The sequence below is a fragment of the Myotis lucifugus genome, unplaced genomic scaffold, assembly GCF_000147115.1.
Source record: "Myotis lucifugus unplaced genomic scaffold, Myoluc2.0 scaffold_135, whole genome shotgun sequence".
Classification (NCBI taxonomy): Eukaryota; Metazoa; Chordata; class Mammalia; order Chiroptera; family Vespertilionidae; genus Myotis; species Myotis lucifugus.
Genome location: NW_005871183.1, coordinates 1981099 through 1996608, shown reverse-complemented (window position 1 = coordinate 1996608; position 15510 = coordinate 1981099).

The following is a 15510-nucleotide window of genomic DNA, read 5'->3' as shown; positions in this document are numbered from 1 at the left end:
AAAGTTTTTTAAATGTTTCATTCTGATGGGAAAGCTGTTGGTTAATAAATAATCTGGTGAGAGTATAATTTAAAAGACTAAAGAAAATGGCTTTATTTATTATTGATACGAAAGGGAAGGATCAGGAAAAATTGAAAAGTAGAACAGATCTAAGAACTGGGAAAGGTAAAAGATGAATTAGTAGCCTGGCCAGTGTGTCTCAATGGTTGAGCGACAGCCTATGAACCAGGAGTTCATGGTTCAATTCCTCATCAGAGCACATGCCTGGGTTGCTGGCTGGCTCCCTATGCAGGTTGGGAGGTGTGCAGGAGACAGCTGATCAATGATTCTCTCATCATTGATGTTTCTTATCACTCTCTCACTCTCCCTTCCTCTCTGAAATCAATAAAAATATATTTAAAAAAAGATGAATGAATAGTTATGTAGCCAAGTAGTAAGTATGAGAGAGAGGAATCAAATCAAATGTCAATTATTATATTAAATGTATATTGACTAAATCTCTTATAAAAATATATACATTGTTAGATTGAGTGTCTTGGGTAGGGTTTATTTGACTTTGGGGGTGCCTGTGCTATTGCTTTTAAAGTACCACAGTGATGCAGGGCCTCATAGTAATGTGGGTTGGCCTTACTTTTATGTAAGACTATAGTCACCAGACTACTCTCTAAATTATTGAGGCCTAAAGACTTAATACGAACTAGCTACTGAAACTTGATTGTAACACATCAGCTTGAATTTAGCCTTTAATGCCCTTTTTGAAATGTAAGGGAGAGCATATTTCCTTGGGGATTTATGAGATTAACTAAATTATCAGCATGTGTTTCAACCACCTGAGGGAAGAGAATATTTAACAGTACTCCAATTTTAGCTATAAAAATTACTCTTCTTCTGGCTCAGAATAGTGCGTGATGATAGATGCTCATGTTTGGCACATACATTGTGAGTTATTGTTCTCTGCAGGAGAAAAATAAAATATTTGAGTCCTAAGACTAGAATTATAAAATCAGCCCATAATAATATTAGTGCAATGAAAAAAAAAACACAATAGCTAGATGACATTTATAAGAAACAAACTAAATTAATTACTTAATTAAACACATGAAAACTAAGACTGGAACAAATATATTCTAACCAAATAAAAATGAAGAAATCATACATAGTAATATAAATATTAGACAAATTATAACTAAGGCTAACAGTGTTATATGGGAGAAAGAGGGACACATGCTAATAAAACTTTAAATCCACAAGGACACTAATTGCTTATGAACCAATGACAAGAAGTCAAATTAATAAATAAAAATTATTTTGCAATGCAAGACAACTTTATAAAAGCACAACTTCATAAAAGTTTAGTGGATGATTTAACATATCCTTTTCAGAATGTGACAAGCCAAATATACATAAATCAGTAATAACAGAGGATTTGAACAATGTGTCATCAAAAATATTAAATGTGTATGTGTTTATAAACATTATATATGTAATTTTGTTGTCTATAGGAAAGAAAAACTTATTTTCTCTTACCCTTACATCACTTACAAAAATCTACCATTTATTTTGTTAATATACTCATTTAGTTCCAAGAGGTTATTTTATACGATATAATTCAATAAAACAGAAAGAGTAGAAACATAACCAAAGAACTTTGTATTTAAAAATTAAGAAAAATTATCTAAACAAAATATTTAAAAATTCTCTAAACAGAATACTAAAAAATATCAAAAATGGAAAGTAATTGTTATTTACCATAGCCTAGACATGGAAGCAGCCCAAGTGCCTATCAATAGACAAGTACATAAAAAAGATATGAATATATATATATATATATATATATATATATATATATAATGAAATATTACTTGGTTATAAAAATAAATAAATCTTAGGATTTACAACGACATGAATGGACCTAGAGAGTATTATGCTAAATAAAATAAGTAAGAGAGAGACAAATACCATATTACTTCACTTATATGTGGAATCTAGAGAATAAAATAAATAAAACAAATTAGAAACAGACTCATAGATGTAGTGAACAAATTGATAATTGCCAGATGGCAGGGATGGTGAAACTTGGTAGGTTCAAACAAATACTAATAAACTCAATCATCTTGCAAAGACATAGGTTTAGTTAGACATTTGACAAAATTCTAAAAAAATAAGAAGTGAGAATCAGGTAACTTAATATCTTCAGAAATAAATTATTTCTAATATGGGATACTATATAGGGATATTTTATTTTCTGCCTGAGGATACTGTAATCTGTATAAAATGCCTGACAGGTTTCCAGCTATTTGGGGGAGTCTGAGGAGGGTCAGTCTAAGACTATTTCTCAAATTATGGTGTATCCAGCAGCATCAACATCACCCAGAAACACATTAAAAATGCAAACTCTGGCACCCACTCCCCCCTAACAAGCCCTCCAGGTAACTCTGATACAGGTTAAAGTTTGAGAAATACTATGATCAGAGGAAAAGCAATATCCTAAGGATGACTGTGAAAAAATACTGAAAGAAAGTGGGTCTCAATGATGTTGGTGAGCTGCTGATGTAACAAGACCTGAGCCTATCTTATCTCCAGATATTTTTTTTAACTTTCTTTCAAAAAAATGTTTTTAAAAATTTCAATTACAGTTTATAGTCCATATTATATTAAGTTTCCAGTGCACAGCACATGGTTAGACATTTTTATAACTTACAAAGTGGCCCTTCTTGTTGGGGTCCAACCCCAGCAGGTCCAGGGGTTCCCAAAGGTGTGGACGGAGTCAGCGAAGAAGGAATGACTTGGAGACAGCGTTCAGTTGATCAGCAGCCTTGCCAGGTTCTCTAGCCAGGTTCTATCCAGGTTCTCCAGCCAGGTTCTTTCCAGGTTCTCCAGCCAGGTTCTATCCAGGTTCTCCAGCCAGGTTCTGTCTTTATTCTCCTGTTACATCTGTATTTTTCCAGTTGATTTTAATCCTATCCATTCTATTCCAAAGGTTAGAGCTTTTGTTATCTCCATTCCAAGGTCACTACTCTATTGTTCTGTTAAGCTACAAGGAAGTAACTGACGGAGATTATCCTAAGTAAAAATTATGTAGCTTAAGCGTGATTGTTCATAGTTAAAGTGATTAATTACCCGCCTGGCACTCAGTTAAAGGGTTTTATTCCCTTCCTTAGTCCTGTTAATCCCTAACTCCAGGGAAAAATCCCCACCTGGGGAAACAACCTTTCTCGGAGAGGTGACCTTGGTTAAAACACATAGCTCTAAGAAGGGGAGCAAACATATTAAGAACAGTATGCCATATGCGCCAGGTCCCTTGAAACATGCTGTGCAGATGTTTCTTCCCTGCAGCGACTGTGTCAAGCAGCAAGGATGGGCCGGCTTCCAGCACCCTCTGATAAGTCTAACCCTCCTGTCATCATACATACTTATATTACTAGAGGTTTGATGCACAAAATTCGTGCACGGGGGGCAGTCCCTCAACCCCGCCTGCACCCTCTCCAATCTGGGATTCCTCTCACAATCCAGAACCACTGGCTCCTAACCACTCACCTGCCTGCCGGCCTGATGGCCCTAACTGCTCCCCCTGCTGGCCTGATCCCCCTAACTGCCTATCTGATCTCCCCTCCTGGTCTGATCCCCCTAACTGCCTATCTGCTCTCCCTTCCTCTCTGCACCCTTCAGAACCCTGCGCAGGCATGCTGAGAGCTCTCTGCTGCAGTCCTGCCCTCGTCCTGATTGGTTGTTACATGACAGCATCCCGGCTAATTTTCATATTTATCTATTATTAGTATAGATTGACTATATTCCCTATGCTGTACTTTATATCCTCATGACTATTATAACTGCCAATTTATACTTCTTAGATTTAATACATCATATGATAATAAAATTCTAAAATTCATGGTTTGATAAGACCAAATATACCTTCATAGAAAGTTCTGTTTTTGTCAATCTCTTACTCATCCCTTTGAGGGAGGCCACTACTGAGAAAGATCCAAGCAAGATAATTGTGAGTAATGACAGACCCTTGGGGTTACAGAGATCTATGCATAGTTGCTGCTAAGTTTTCATACCTTCTTTACTTTTCTACTTATCTTTTTCTTTTGTATTTTCCATTTAAAAATGTATGATATCCATAAATTTTTAAAAATATTTTTATTGATTTCAGAGAGAAAGGGAGAGGGAAAGAGAGATAGAAATATCAATGATAAGAGAGAATCATTGAGTGGCTGCCTTCTGCATGCCCCTACTGGGGATTGAGCCCGAAACCCAGGCATGAGCCCTTGACCGGAATTGAACCTGGGACCCTTCAGTCCACAGGCTGACGCTCTATCCACTGAACCAAACCGGTTAGGGCCATATCCATAAAATTTTTCACAGCTGGTATCACAGTTATTAATAAGCAATGAAGAAATTTTAATTAATATGCCATATCTGTTTAGAGAGCTTATGTGATTATACAGATTTCTCTTTACTTTTTTATTTGTTCCCTAAAACATCTTAACTTAAACTCATAAATAGAAAAAGATAAACATACCTAGCAATAAAAAAGTTAAAATTATAATATAATACTATATGATATATAATGGCAATACATTAGAAAACCTAGAGAAAAGGGATTACTTTCTAGAAAATATAAACTAATGAATTTACATAAGAAGAGTTAAAAACATGAATAGGCAAATACCAATGAAGATCAGAAAGAAAATTAAAGCTTCACCTTGAAAAGAAAGAATGGAACATCAATGTTTTAACAGCTGATTCTATTTGCCAGTTAAAGAAAAGGTAATTTCCTTATGAATATTTTAGATTAAAGTAATAGTTGGAATTCAGCATGAACTTAATAGTATAACAAGAAAGATAATTCAAATGTATAGTTACATATAACTACAAAAAGAATATGCAAAACAATATATTGGCATATTGAATCCAGCAACTCATAAAAACAGCATAATATGATCAGTCTGTTTTTATTCCACAAAATTCCCTACAAGGAAACAAATTAAGGAAGGACAAAACAAAAACAAATTAAAACAAATTAATTTAACAGTGGATTCTAAAAAGCAAATTGATAGAACACAGCCATTTATAGTAACATTCTAAATGAAATAGGAATAAAAATAAAGTAATTAAACAGTAAAGTTAATTTTCAAAGCACAGTAGAAATCATTAAGCAACATAATGAAATATTAAAATCTTTTCCATTAAATTTAGGAATAAAAAAAGACTGCTTTGCCTCACCTACTATTATTTTCACACATTTTGGAAATAGGTAGCAAGGGTTTGATTCCTGGTCAGGGCACATACCCAGGTTGCTTGTTCTATACTTGGCTGGGTGCTGGAGGCAACTGATCTCTCTCTCTCTCTCAAATAAATAAGAAATATATACTCCAGTGAGGATTATAAAAAGAAGAAAATGCAAATTAAAATAGCATACCAGATTGGCAAAAGTAATGCCTCCAAAAGCAAAGAAGAATGTGGGTACTCTCATCTGTTGCTAAGCATTTCTTAACTGCAATGGCAGTATTGGAGAAATATGATATCTATCAAAATTTAAAAAGAGCCGTAATATTTCATTTAATTACATGAAAATTTGAGATGTTAACCTACAGAAATAAAATCACTTTTGTGACTGTATTCTTCTAAAGATGAAATATATTTATTCATATATCAATTGGAATTCCTCCCATAATGTTGGTGCAAGTTGTTTCTTGACTGAATTAGTGATAATTTTAATGTGAGTATATTTCAACAATTAATTTACACATCCTTCAGACTATATATTAAAATTAAATGTACACACACACACGACAACTTATTTCTTTTCCAAGATTCAAATTTTTCTTTATTTATTTAATTTATCTATCTATATTTTGTTTTTTTTGTTAATCCTCACCCAAAGATATTTTTCCCTTGATTTTTAGAGAGAGTAGTTGGGAGGTGGGGAAATGCGGGGAGGGGGGAGGGAGAGAGAAAGAGAGAGACATTGATGTGAGAGAGACACATGGATTGGTTGCCCTCCCAAACACCTCAACTGGGCCTGGGATCAAACCCAGGTAAGTGCCCTTGACCAGTATTAGAACCTAAGACCCTTCAGTGTGTGGGTCAACACTCTCACCAAAGAGCTACACTGTCCAGGACCGAGATTCAAATTTTAGCTATATGTTTTATAGGAGATTAGTACAAATGTATTCTATAAATTAGTCTAATTGAGTTCTATAAGTAGTTAATCCAGATTGCCATGCAACTAATTTGGCAGAGTCAAATATGTATATTCTATTCTCATTGATGCTGTTATACCAGTCTAGTAAGAAAATTCTCACTGAGTATAAGTGACATATGTAAGCTGTATCTCATTTGATTAGATTAATAGAATTTCTTAAATTGTGAATATTGGAAAACTATTGAGATCATCTCAATGTGCTTAAACTTCTGTTAATGTATCCCTTTCATCTCAGCATTTTCCAAGTCAGCTATGTTCCCATAAATCTCGTAAAAATAACACAAACAGGCAAACAAGCATAAACCAAATGGAAAATAGATTACTGTTTCTTTTGAATTTATTACTTTATAAAATAAGATATGCAACTGTAGCACCAAGCATAATTTTTTTCTAAACATTGATTAAAATTCTGCTAAGGTTAATTAAAGAAAACATGTATGAGGTCATATAAATGATTAACAGGGGAGCTACAAATTTAAATTATATTTTCCTATGCAAAAGTCCAGATTGTCTGAGTTCCTTAATTGTGCACAATCACAATAATTACCTGGTACATTTGTTAAAATGCATGCTCCTAAACCACTTTACTGGAAACTTCAACTGATTCTGTAGGTCTGTGCACTTGTTTGTTACTCTGATCAATGATTTGGGGGAAGATGAACAATAGGGCTCTTGTCAATACATTGAGATATACCTTGAGATATTGCCAAACTTTAAATTTAACCTAATAGATATACAAATCAGTTGCATCTGTTCTGTACATAGTATTTTCTCCTCCACTCATTCTTTCTCTGTAAAGAACACCCAACTCAGAGTTACCTGCTATTTTTTTTTTAATCAGGAGCATTATGAACAGTAGGCTTTCCTTTTTCCTCCACTCAGAGTTAATATCCATATCCCCAAGATTCTTAAAGCTTCAATCAAAGAAAAACTCACTTCTGCTGCTTAATAGGTTGGATGCACGTAACTAATAGGCCTATGCAAGCATTTTACTTAACATATGTTAAATGTGTGTTGACCCATAGATATAACAAAATTTTAAGTTTATTAAAGTAATCAAACATCTCAACAAAGAATTAAGAAAATATCCAATAAACATACATCAAACTATACATTCATTTACCTCAATTTATTCATGAGGACTTGTCTGACTTTTATTAGCACAGTAAGACAATCCTGTGCTGTTACTAATATATATGAATTCAGCCAGAAGTGAATTCAAATTTTGCAACAACTGGTAAGGTGGCTGAAGTGAACAATCAGAACAGGCAATGACCAAAGGCAGCTGAAAAAACCACAATGGTGCATATCAAGTTTGGATGCATAGGAATATTTAATGAGCCAGGCCCTATGCTGGGTGCTCAAAACAATTACAAAATATTGAAATTCAGTGAAAAACAAATATTAGCATAATAAACACCTGAGGTCAACCTTCTATCTCCCACTCATTATTTGTAAGAATTTTTTTAAACATATATTTTATTGATTTTTTACAGAGAGGAAGGGAGAGGGATAGAGAGTTAGAAACATCGATGAGTGAGAAACATCGATCAGCTGCCTGTTGCACACTCCCCACTGAGGACGTGCCCGCAACCAAGGTACATGCCCTTGACCGGAATTGAACCTGGGAACTTTGAGTCTGCAGGCCGACGCTCTATCCACTGAGCCAAACCTGTCAGGGCAATGTAAGAATTTTTTTATTAAAGATAATTAATATCTATAGGCTTCAATTATCTATAAACAAAGTAAAATGGTATTTGTTTTGAAGATTTACTATAAAAATTAAACAAAATTTCTCTCTTGAGCTTAAGGCCCATAAATGTAGCTCAAGCTAAAATTATCTACAAACATATTCATTTAGACAGTCTTAAACTCAATTCCAAACTGTTGTATCTATTATAATACATTTTATTGATAGATTATCTGTTACAGTTTTTAGTACTAATTATCACAAAGATCATTTAGAATTATCACAAATAATAACTTAGGCTACACAAAATTTTCCTGACCAATTCAGTAGGGTTGGTGAAAGTTTCAAAGAGAAGATATCCAAGTTTAACTATGACAATAGATAATTATTTATTAGACAAGAGTGCCTACTGATTCTGGTGAGATTGGGGCAAAAGGAGATAAAAGCTTCCTCAATTATATTTTATGTTCTCTGTTTTTCACTCTTTGCTGTATTTATAGATCTTATTACAGTGCTCAATAAGTGTTTTTTTAATGTTGTTTATTGGTGTGCATGTGTGTATGTATGTATAAGCAAGAGAGAGTGACAAACAAAATGACAGAGAGGAACATTTAACACTGTTTCTTGATGACTAGTCAATAAATACATACTAATTTTCTCCTCTTTTTCTCATCTATCATTTCACTTTTCATTCCTTATTTTATTTCTTTCCATATCTTGATATTCAATATCCTTTCTTCTCTCCTCAATAGCTTCCTCATCCTACTCTAGTATGCCTAAGAAGTGACATGTTAGTGTATACATTACGATATCCTATTGAACCTCCTGGAGGACATAAATACTAAATTCCTAAGAATCTATTTTACATAAAGCATAACATTTACAGATAAATAAATAAATATTTCAAAATAATTTATTCATCTCCATCCTTGATTGAAATAGTAGCCAGATAATTTATAACACATTATTCAAAAAAAATAAACACTTGATAAGGCCCTCAATGTGTAGGCCTTCAAATCAAAATTCTTATGGCAGCTCACACCTACTATTTATTGGATTAAAATGAGATATTTCACAAGATAGCAAGTACTTGGTCCTCTGAATTGCATTTCATGAAACACATATGCTTATAACTGCATGGAATTAATATTCATATTTCTAACTGTTCTCTCCAAATAAAAAATGTACATATTTTTGAAATTCAAATGAATTTATTTGTCTCATCAAAATATAGGGCTTTCACTTGTTTCTTACTGGGAAGGTAATATAGTTTCTTAAATGTGAAGATAATAAACAGGTTGGATCAGCAAGAAGAGAAGCTTTATTTTGAGGAAGATGATTTGAAAGCTGGTTGAGCTCTCAGAACTCCAACGCAACTGTAGCTTTGAGTCGATTCGGCTCAGAGGCTATAAAATGCTTATGATTCTGATGTATCCTCCACTGTACAAAAGGATATATTGTTCAAAAGTTTATAGATCTATATCCTCTGTATATTTATGAAAGTGTCAAGGGACACTTTGAGCATACACAATTTTTACAATGATGTTTTGCTTCTTCTGGCTTACTTCCCATTGTTGGCATCATATGACCTCTTCTGGATTGGACAGATTATTGAGGCTCCCTTGTGATTAAAATTTAGGAAGATGTCTCCACAATCTGAGGCAGGTTGTGGACAGTCTTAGGAAGTCTCTTGTATGTCTTCCCAGTTAAGATATATGACAAGACCTATGTCAGTCACCTCAATCTGTTTTCTACAATGAAATCCAGGAAGCCATTTTTACTGTGTCAATTTAGCTAGGCTATGTGTCACAGATTTCCTTCATGGTATGGTGTCAAGTTAGGTTGTCCAGAGGACACATTTGTGTGGGAGGAAAAGCAGCCCCATTTTTATGCTCCAATGTTTGGTGTAGGGCCAGGTACTGTTGTTGTTTCCACACATCACTCACCTCTTGTCTCAACTAGTTTAGGGGCAGCAGTCAGACCTGCAGCCTGGCCTGCTCCCACTAGATCTCCTCCTTCAACTTCTGTGAATTGTAGGCTAGCGTGTGTGTGGTTCCTCAGGGAACATGCCAGGCTAGCCTGCAGGGCTCCCTTATCATAAAGGTTGGAGGAGGCAAGAAACAGATATTGCTTCCAGTTAGTCCTTTCTGTCCCCCAACTCCACATTTATCTTACACTGCCAACCCCTAGACATGAACTTAGACCTAAAACCAGATACAGAGGCCATGGTAACCAGACTGCCAATCTTGCTTCCAAAAATGCACAAGATGTAGTTTGTAGGAATACAAATACATTTCTTTTTCTATATTATTAAGAGTGCTTTTCCTTCTTTTATCAGAATATCTTAATATTTAACAACAGAAAAATATATGGCAGAAGCTTTTATATCCAGCTTTATAGCTACCGGTCACATGAAGACATTGTGGTTTTTTTTCCTCATCCATATTAAAAAATTTCATGATCCACTTTTACATATATAGCTAGATGTATAAGTAAAATGAAAGAAGAGGCAGATACAATATCTTTCCCTTCCCTTCACTTCCCTCCCCTCCTGTCCCCTCCCCTCCCCCTCCCCTCCCCTCCCCTCCCCTCCCCTCCCCTTCCCTCCCCTCCCCTTCCCTTCACTTTTCTAAAAGGTACTGATTCTGAGCTATGTGAGGAGGATTATCATCTTTTGAAGAAGCAATCCAGATGCACACCAGGACTACAACTTCTGGATCAATTTAGGAAGAAACATACTCAACAGGACACCAGCAGAATGGTGCTTTGTTTTTGTGGAAGCTAAAACTCATCAAACTGCACTATTCTCTATTATTAAGGAAACCATTGCTACTTTCTCATGGGAGCAAACTTATTCAGGGTCTCAGAGGGTTTGGCTGCAGGGAAAGTGGAAGAACAGTGGGTTGACATTTTGTCAGCACTTTTCATTGTGCATTACCCAGCTGAATCAAGAAACTGCTCTTCTGTAGATTACTCTCCCCACTCGTGGTCCACAGATGGTTAACCAAGTAATTCAAGGACTTATCACATAAACAGAGCAGTGTGTAACCCATGGATGCCACTGTATGAACAGAAAAGGTATCCATCAGTGTTGTACAACCCCTAAATGGTGGCTTTGCACTTAAATTTATTTAAGGTGCAATTATAATCTTCCTTGAAGATCCTTAGCATTTTATCTAACAAAGATGCTCTGTGCATCATTTGGAAAGGTTTTCTAATGATAGCGTACCACACTGCTTTGGACCTTCCTTATAGTTATCTCACATTTTTATAGTTATTTATTCAAAATAGAAAACTAATATTTAATGTTGGTCTTTCCTAATATCTTAGCTTCTTATGATTTTTTTCTCATTTGTAAAATGTGTCCAAAAGGTGAGTATTTACTGATAAACAAAGATATCATCCTCAGATACCTGTTTGATATTTAAAATAAAATCTGTTGGAGGAGAGCCAACAGAATAATGGTCCTTTCTCTCACTCCTTTCTTTTCTTTCTCCCCCACTTTCCCCTTTTCTCCTTCCCACTCTCCTCCTTCCCCCTCTCTCTTTCTTCTATCTACCTGTCACTAAGTTCTTTCCTCTTCATAAGAAAAAAAGAGCTTAGCTATATTTTTTTCATGAAAAAAATTCGTTTTAATTTTAAGCTCAGAGGCTCCTGTTTAAACTATTTCTATTGGTAAATTTCCTGATTTTATCTATAATCTTTAATTATCCATAATCTTTATGCAATTTCTTCCTATTATAAAAGAAGATGATTTGAACCCTAAAAATAAGATATGAGTAGGTATAAATCTGGCAAAACATGCTAATTTATATTTTGTATAATAATTAATATGACTCTTTTCAGTAAACATATGTGTGTATTAGTTTTTTACTTGCACAATGGGGATAAAATTGGAGGATGCACTTAAAAATATACCTAGAAAAATGGCACTACATACATAGTAAATGGAAAAGAAATAGTGTAATTTTACTACAGCCTAAAGATAACAATAGTTTATTTATAGCTTTTTACCATTTTTCTTGCTTAACTATAAAAAGTTCTTATCAGTGAGGTGTGTTGATTGATTTGTGTGCAAAGTACTCAATTTAAAATTAGCCATTTTTTAATTTATTCAGATTCTTTCTACTTCAATTAACAGAAGGCAGGAATTTAATAAATAAATAATTTTCAAGTATATTTTACATTTTCCTTTTATATTTTAAGCATTTATATTTTAAAAAAGATAGACAATGTATGTTGAAACATTCTCTTTGAAACTTCAAGCTTATAGTGTATATTGATAATTTAATAAAATATGAGTCATTTAAATGAGAAAGAAAAGAGAAAGAATAGATTTTTCAGGATCTCCAAACATACCTCTTAATATTTAACAACAGAAAAGTATATGGCAAAATTTACAACTATATTCTGACTTCCCTTTATAACTAACAATATATAGAATATGCCAACCACTCTGATATTCAATCTTTTGTCCAATATATAACTCATTCTATTAATAACATAAAAATGAAATTTGTGCTTACAACCTGGTTCTACTTCCTATTTAGATAGGCCAATATAATGATGTCATGCTGAAAAAGATATATGCTTTTTTTTTTCTTTTCATCCTTTTTCACCCTTTAAATAACTAACAATTTATTCTATAAGAAGAGATAGTGAACTAATTTCTCCATAGTTTACCCATGAATATAATTTTCTCCTACTTCCAGTGTCAGTATTTCTCATTAATTATTGTTTGGAAATGCATTGACTTAGAAACCAATTATTTTACTAAAGAAAAAAATGTACCACAGAAAGTAATATCTCATTTGCTGAGATATCTTCTTCATGTCATGTTCATTTTCAAATAAGTCCTATTTCTTAAAACCACTGTGTTAATGTGTTTATGCAAATTTTTACTGTTTTAGAGTTTATGAATTTTACTTCTCCCTTATCTAAATTTCCCCCCAAAATTAAATGACCTTTTCCAAATTTTTATTTTCTAGAGACTTGGCTCACATTTATAGATTTTGCTTGGATTAATGTTGTTCACAAAATAAAATATCCCTGGAATTTGTCTTTCACTGACTAAATTGGTTTATTCATAATCAAAATAAACTTCATTTGCTCTTACCACTTAGCTTCTGTTGGAAGCAGGTTTTCTTTTCATTATTTCATGCCTGGCTTGTTTCTATGAAAATCATGTTCTTGCTGAGGTTTCTGTTTATTCCTACCCAGCAAAAAAAATACATTAAAAATTAGTGGATTTTTCAACTTTTGCAGCCCTATGCTTTGTATATGTTTTCCTGCCTTCTAGGCCATGCAAACATACATTTGTTATTGGAAAATTCTATAATCACCAGTTTATCATTGTAAGTAATTAGATATATAGGAGTTAAAAGAAATGATAAAAAGAAAAATATTCAAGAATCATGTGTCTGTTTTCCCCTCCCCCCCAAGAGGTGGCAGCAAAGTTTTCTTCTTTTAATATCTTCACTGAGTTCAAAATAAGAAGTAGCTACAGATGACAGGATGATGTGGTGAGGTGCAAGAAGACATTTCCATCCCAAATCAGTATCTTCTTGCAGATGACATTAGCTACAGCCATTCTATTTTCCAGTTTTCATTTTCATGTTAGTGACGTTTCTGAAGAAATGGCATTTATTTTTGTCTTGTATCCTGTTGTGTGTGTTTTTTTTTTCTCTCCTTATTTGAATAAAATTTGTGGATTACTTTGTTTCTTGGTCCTTAAATTGCAACTCGTCTCCAGCACCAGTGCTATGATGAAAACCTTTGGATGAGTAAACTATGTGACATTTCTTATCATGGGATTCTGGGAGGGAACAAAATTTCTCCTCTAGACTTCTTTCATTAAAAAATAAGCTTGAAGAGGTAGATTGTCTTCCCCAAAGATAGGCAGGGGTTTGCAGCACAGACACATTCAGAACATAGCCAGTCCTCTTTCCATTACAACATGCTGCTCAATTTCCATCATTACGAGCACGTGCTCCACTCCTCCTGCCAGGCTTCTCTTTGGCCTTGGCAGTAGTGCTTTGCCTGATTAGCTTACAGTCAGCTGGCAGGGTTCAGTAGCCATCTCAAAACGTATCTGTCTCATCATTCTGTGCTTGTCAGCAGCTACCTTTCCCATTTCACTCGGTCATAATTTTTCAGGTCCCTTACAATATTCTGTGCAGGATGGCACACAGAGATAGTGCCACACCATGAGAGAAGTCCTGACAGGAAAATTTTATGGTTCAACATGTGACCCAAAGGGACATTTGTCCCAAGTAGTCAAATAAACAGCCTGACTTGGATCTAAGGCATTGGAACTAAAAGTGAGCTTGCTTATATAGATAAGTAACTTGGATTTTTAAAAAAGAGTTGTGACACTCCAGGCTGGAGATATTTCTGGAAAGGTATAATGCCTTTGTCAGGAAGCTATTCTTGTTTGCTCTGAACCCTACTAATCACCTCTGATGTGGACTTCCCATTGACTGCAAAGGATCTTTGGCCTGAGTAGGCAGGAAGGGTGCTGAGATAAAGGGGGAAAAAAAGTTCTTAGTGGTTGAAAGACACAAAATCCCCCTTGATGATGAAGTTAGCCAAGTAAAAGGACAAAAAAACAACAAGGAGAAATGCTTTAAAATACATGGAAATAAGTGTAGGAATAAAAGAGGGACATGAAACGAATAAATGTCTCTTTGGTCAGTGGTTTTTATTTTGTGAATTCTTGTCCTATTTTCAGTGTATCTCATTTCTAAAGCTTAGTAAGTGTCCTTTCTTTGAGGTTCACATAATACAGAAAGGGAAGGCAAAAAGGTTTGTCCGACATAATACTCATGCATATTAAGTGTCACCTACCCTGATTAGTTATATTAGCAAAATTGGTTCTTTGTTCTTCATAATTAAAAAACTCTGCCCTATGTAGTTAATTTTTAGCTCACTTAATTTATTTATGAATGTGTTAATTATAGTAATAGATATGAACTGCAGATATCTACTAGAGCATTAATAATTTTATACATTTTATTTTCAAATATATATATTTGTATGTGTACACACCTATGTGTGTATATATAAAGGGTGGGGCAAAAGTAGGGTTACAGTTGTGAGTACACGAAACAGTTTATTCTTGTATTATTATTTATTAACTAGAGGCCCAGTGCACGAAATTTGTGCATAGGGGGGTGTCCACTCAGTCCAGCCTGCACTCTCTCCAATCCAGGACCTCTTGGGGGATGTCCTGGGGATTGGGCCTAAACATGCAGTTGGACATCCCTCTCATAATCCTGGACCACGGCTCCTAATCGCTCACCTGCCTGCCTACTTGGTCGCCCTTAACTGCCTCCCCCTGCTGGTCTGGTCACCCCTTACTGCTCCCCCTGCTGGCCTGGTTGTCCCCAACTGCCCCTCTCTGCCAGCTTGGTTGCCCCTAATTGCCCCCCCGCCAGCCTTGTTGCCCCCAACTAGTTCCTCCACCAGCCTAGTCGCCCCTCACTGCCCCCCCTGCCAGCCTAATCATCCCCAACCGCCCCCCCCCGCTGCTGGCCTGGTCACCCCTAACTGCCCTCCCCCCGCCGACCTGGTTGCCTCTTACTGGCCCCCCCGCTGGCCTGGTTGACCC